The sequence below is a fragment of the Moschus berezovskii genome, chromosome 27 (genome assembly GCF_049115385.1).
Source record: "Moschus berezovskii isolate FMDL1 chromosome 27, NW_MosBer_1.0, whole genome shotgun sequence".
NCBI lineage: Eukaryota > Metazoa > Chordata > Mammalia > Artiodactyla > Moschidae > Moschus > Moschus berezovskii.
In genome coordinates this window covers 21,741,498-21,747,523 of record NC_142486.1, presented here as the reverse complement: position 1 = coordinate 21,747,523, position 6,026 = coordinate 21,741,498, and the positions used below count along the sequence as shown (strand labels likewise).

Sequence of the window (6,026 nt, the reverse complement as noted above, 5' to 3'; positions counted from 1 at the left end):
TCCATCACTGGGACAGGCAGAGCCTGGAGGAGCCGGGAGTAGACACAATCGTTGCACAGAAAGAAACAGGATCCTGAAACCATGGCATTGCATGGTCAGCGGCATGGGAAAGGGGGGTGGGGCTAAAAGGGGATGGGGCTGGGCCTTGCACATATCAGTAGTGATGTTACCGGTTGGAAGGGAAAAAAAAAAGTATGAATAAAAATGAAATTCTGTCAACTAGCCAAGGCCACTTTGTGGTGTTTTTTCCACAGAGTAATGGGCTGTTACTTGCCTATTGGTTCAAGGTGAATCCAGGGAGTAACACAGAAGCAGAGGGCTTTCCCTGCCCCTGCCTTCACCACATACACACACACATAACACACACACAACATGCACACACATGTGTAGACACATGCACACACAGAGATACATACTGCACACAGTTACACAAGTGTACACATACCCATGTAGACACACAGAGGCAGATGTATACACACACGTACACACGTGTATACACATATGCATATAGACACACATATACACACACACATATATACACACAGGTACACCCACAACCTCATGCACATAGGTGCCATTTTCCCACTACTTCTGGGATGCTGCTGTTTCCTTGATCTTATCTCTCTGTCTTAAAACATGATGTGGACTTGTCTTCTTGGGAGATCATTCTACCTTGTGAGTTAACTAAATCAGCTATCCCACTGGATCTTGTAACTTTAACTTTCCCCAGGGCCTCCTCCAGGCCTGTCCCATCAGCATCTTTCAGAGCTGGGGCCTGTGAATCTGCGTTTTGGTCAGGCTGTTTGGTAAGACTGATATAGTTCCAATCATCTGACTATTTTGGAAACCAAGCAGTTTTCAACACGGCTTCCCAGTAGGATCACCAGGAGAGCTGAAAACAAACAGTAAAAACTGTGGCCTAGGCTTTATCTCTGACCAATAAACTAGATGCTTTCTGGGTGGGGTGTGGGGGTTTTGTTTTGAACCTTCCTGGGGTTCTACTAGGCAGTCAATACTGAGAACCAGTGTCCCTGGACAAAATTTCCTCCAGTTTCCTGCATCACCTGAAGTGCTTGCTAAACACACAGCTCTTGGGCCCTTCCTCTGAAGATTCTCATACCCATGCATCTTGTTTGAAGCCTAGGAATTTGCATTTTCAAGTACAAGGCTTGATCTTGCCTCCAAGAGTGGGATAAAAATAATCAATTTTGTTCTCAGTGTGGAAGAGAGCTCCTTTCATCCTTCTCTTCCCCTTGTCCCCACTTCCAACTCTGGACAACACTCTTCACCAGGAAGAAATGGGCATATGGTTGGACACGTATTTTGTAGTCTGTTTTCTAGTGTTCATCACTGAGTAATATGATACCACAGTTTTCAGAGAGATTCTTCTTTCTACAGCTATAGCTCTGTGCATTTTCCTTAGTGGCTGTCCCCTGAATTTTTCTCCCACACCAGGGATTCATTCCCTGGAGTTGCTGGGGCAGGTGCAGAGGTGAAGGAGGCAACATGACATGGATTAAGAATTGCCATATCTTAGGATGCTCTTTGTTTAGCCCTCCTGGCATGTATTCTGCTTGTCAGCTCTTCTTGAGACCATCAATTAGGTGAATGCTCCAGATTGAATCCATTCTCACAACCAAAGCAACCGTATGTGACAGGTCATTGTTTTCTCTTTGGATCAGAGACTCTATTTGAGGTTCCTTTTGACATCATTCTCAATAATTCTTGACCTTATCTGAATTGACCTTTTCAATATACATGATAGATAAACAGCTATTTCCCTCTCCCAAATGAAGAAAAGATACTAATAGTCCAATTATAGGAGAAAAATACAAGTGGCCAATAAATAAGTAATAATAATAGCAATAATAAAAATAAATGCAAAAAATTTACAATAAGACATCAATTTTTCATGTAGTATGGCAAAGATTAAAGATTAATAATAGTGTTCATTGTTAGTGGGGTTATTGTCAAACAGCATTCCCATTGGTCAGAACTATGAATTGGTCCAAAAACTGTAGAGGAAAATCTGTCAGTAGCTATAAAAATTTTAAATAATGCATATCACTGAGAAAGCAATTCCAGTTCTAGTAATTTACTTTATAGAGCCATTGACAAAAAGATGCAAAAACATCTATATTTATATGAGTGTATATCTACATAGATATAGATATTTATTGCAGAACTTTTTATAAGAGTGAAACATTGGGAAATAACCTAAATCTCCACAGATAGGGGGACAATAAAATCATCTCTGGTTCATCCAGATACTCTGCAGTTGTTAACTAGAATGAGGTGGATCTGTATGCACTGATGTGTAAAGATCATTGGGTCATTAACTAAAGAAAACAGTGGTGGTGGTTTAGTCGCTAAGTTGTGTCCAACTCTTGCAACCCCGTGAACTGTAGCCCGCCAAGCTCCTCTGTCATGGGATTCTCCAGGCAAGGATATCAGAGTGGGTTGCCATTTCCTTCTCCAACTAAATAATGAGGGCTACCTTCCAGGTCTTGGCCTTTGGCCCTAGGTGTGGAGGTTTCTGGGAGCTGAAAGTCATAATGATATCTGCATAATCTGTCTGATCTCCAGCAGCAGGCTGTATCCCAGCTTGGGCCAAAGTGAGCGGCAGGAGAAAAACAGACTGTGGGTGGGGCCATAAAGGGCATTTGGGGGTTGAGGCAGAGAACCCAGTGCAGGCAGAGGAGGCCCCAGAGCTTCAGGGGAGGCCCCAGAGCTGCAGACAGAGTTTCTCCAGTCTCTGATAGCCATGGAGAGCACAGCGTGCAGGTGACTCTGCAGAAGGCCACCCCTCTACAGAGTGGGACAGGGGTGAAGAGTCTGTGGGTTTCCTGTGACAACCCGAAGCATAAAGAATGACAACAGCAGCTCAGGCAGCTTTTGAACCTACAAGAAAAGGTGGGAGAGGAAAAGGTGAAGGTGATTTGAACCAATGCTCAAAGCAGTATTCTAACAGAGACCTACCCTCTCATACAAAGACAAAATAGAGACAGACCACTCAGGAGGCCCCTGAAGATGTGCAGGTCTGTGATTTCAGGAGAGATCTGGAAGACAGAGAGAGCTGCTGCTGCTGCAAAATAAAAATAGAGATCGGCCAACCTGAGAACACACAGCCTCCTCTTCGGTGTCAAAGAAGCTCCATTGGATCAGATTCCCGCAGCCAAGCTTGACGTAGACCACCCTCTAACAGACGAGGAAGATGAAGATTTTGAAGAGGAGAGTGACGAGATGACACTGAAGCTCTTCTTGCAGAGCTGGACAAACTTAAAAAAGAAAGAACTGAAGAGCAGGCCAGGAAAGAACAAGAACAAAAGCTGAAGAAGAAAGGAGTCCTATAGAAAACATTCTGAGTGGAAACCCTGTCCTTAATCTCACTGGCCCATCCCAGCCTCAGGCCAGCTTCAAAGTTAAAAGAAGGTGGGATGATGATGTTGTCTTCAGGAACTGTGCAAAAGGTGTAGATGATCAGAAGAAAGACAAAAGTTTATAAATGACGTGATGTGATCTGAATTTCATAAAAGTTCATGGAGAAATAAATAGTACAGTTTTATGTGCTTAATAGAAGCCTGTAAAATGTAAACAGTCTGACTTTATTTTGGTTTTTTCTTCTCCCCCATTTAAATTGTGTATCAGTTCAGTTCAGTTCAGTCGCTCAATTGTGTCCGACTCTTTGCGACCCCATAAATCACAGCATGCCAGGCCTCCCTGTCCATCACCAACTCCCGGAGTTCACTCAAACTCATGTCTATCGAGTTGGTGATGCCATCCAGCCATCTCATTCTCTGTCGTCCCCTTCTCCTCTCGCCCCCAATCCCTCCCAGCGTCAGAGTCTTTTCCAGTGAGTCAACTCGTCGCATGAGGTGGCCAAAGTATTGGGGTTTCAGCTTTAGCATCAGTCTTTCCAATGAACACCCAGGATTGATCTCCTTTAGAATGGACTGGTTGGATCTCCTTGCAGTCCAAGGGACTCTCAAGAGTCTTCTCCAGCACCACAGTTCAAAAGCATCAATTCTTCGGCGATCAGCTTTCTTCACAGTCCAACTCTCACATCCATACATGACCACGGGAAAAACCATAGCCTTGACTAGACGGACCTTTGTTGGCAAACTAATGTCTCTGCTTTTTAATACACTATCTAGGTTGGTCATAACTTTCCTTCCCTAATTTTTAGTTTCAAAATATCTTTTCCTTTATTGACTGCTTACTGGATAAGGACTTAGGAATTGGTTTAACCCAATTTCCATCTCAATATTTCTAGTCATGTGTTTTCTTTTAAATATGGGGAAAGAAATCTGCTTGTTTTAATAATCTAAATAGCCAAATCTGTGTCCCCAGCTTTTTCATTGAAATGTATGTGGCTAATAAAACATTGTCTATTTTTTAAAAATGAGGAATACCAAGCTTGCTTAGAACTTAAAAAATTTTTTGTTCTGAGAAAATAAACAAAGGTATGAAAACAAAGACTTGACTCTCATTCCCATCACTTCCAAGCTATACAATTTTGTCAAGTTACATAACTTCATTGAACCTCGATCTTTATATTGAAAATGAGAGTCACAATCGCTACTTCATAGAATTATTATAAAGTTTTAAAGAGATTACATATTAAAACTAAATAAATGCTAGTTCCCATTTCCACAAAGGTAAAAATTTTGCTAAGTTGCTCAGTCATGTCTGACTCTTTGCAACCCCATGGACTGTAGCCCTCCAAGCTCCTCTCTCCATGGGATTACCTAGGCAAGAATACTGGAATAGGTTGCCATTTCCTCCTCTTGGGATCTTCCTGACCCAGGGATCAAACCCACATCTCCTGCATTGGCAGGTAGATTCCTTACCACCAAGCCACTGGGAAATCCCTTGCTGCAGCTGCTAAGTCGCTTCAGTTGTGTCTGACTCTGTGCAACCCCATAGATGGCAGCCCACCAGGCTCCCCCATCCCTGGGATTCTCCAGGCAAGAACACTGGAGTGGGTTGCCATTTCCTTCTCCAATGCAGGAAAGTGAAAAGTGAAAGTGAAGTTGCTCAGTTGTGTCAACTCTTAGCGACCCCATGGAGTGCAGCCTACCAGCCTCCTCTGTCCATGGGATTTTCCAGGCCAGAGTACTGGCGTGGGGTGCCATTGCATTCTCCAGGGAAAGCCCTTATAAGGGCACTAATCCCATCAAAAGTCACTCACCCTAATGACCTCATTTGAACCTAATTCTCCCACAAAGGCCCTTCCTCCAAACACCTTCACTCTGAGAGTTAGGGCTGCAACAGGAGAACTTGTGGGAAGGGAACAATTCTGTCAGCATACTCCCAAACTTAACAGAAATCTATTCTAAAACTCCACGGCAGAATAGTCTAAGCTGGTAGAACAAGAGCTGGAAGGCAAAAATCTCCGGGTTCTGTAAGAAAGCAGTAATAAATAGTTTCAACAGCTAACACTTACTATCACTTGCCACGTAGGAACTACTTAACATATTTTATATGCATCATCTTAAAATAGAGCAGAGAGGTTGCTACTGTTTGTCCATTTTACAGAAGAAGACAGTGGAGTCACAGACAGATGTGATGAACTTGCCTAGCAGTTGGTTTAGATTTGACGCATGCAGTCTGGCTCCAGAGTCCTTGAACTTCACTTCATTATTCTGCCTTCCTTGTAGCTACCCTTAGGGGAAGACTTCAATTTCATCTCCTTTCCCAGAACACTGACACATGGAGAGGCTCAACAAAGAATAGCTCTGGGGCAAATTTCTTAACCTCAGTTGTCCTACCTCTTAAACAACCAGTAGAATTTACTTAATAGGGTGAGTGTCAATGGTGGTTGTAGTTTAGTTGCTAAGTCGTGTCCAACTCTTGCGACCCCATGGACTGTAGCCTGCCAGGCTCCTCTCTGTCCATGGGATTCTCCAGGTAAGAATACTGGAGTGGGTTGCCATTTCCTTCTCCAGGGGATCTTTCCAACCCAGGAATCAAACCCAGGTCTTCTGCATTGCAGGCAGATTCTTTATCAACTGAGCTACTAGGGA

At 43.4% G+C, this 6,026-nt stretch overlaps 1 pseudogene; it reads left to right on the top strand.

Moving 5' to 3' along the window:
* The first annotated feature begins 2,870 nt into the window (after window positions 1–2,870).
* On the top strand, window positions 2,871–3,555 carry LOC129545011 (spliceosome-associated protein CWC15 homolog pseudogene; annotated as a pseudogene).
* Window positions 3,556–6,026: the final 2,471 nt, after the last annotated feature.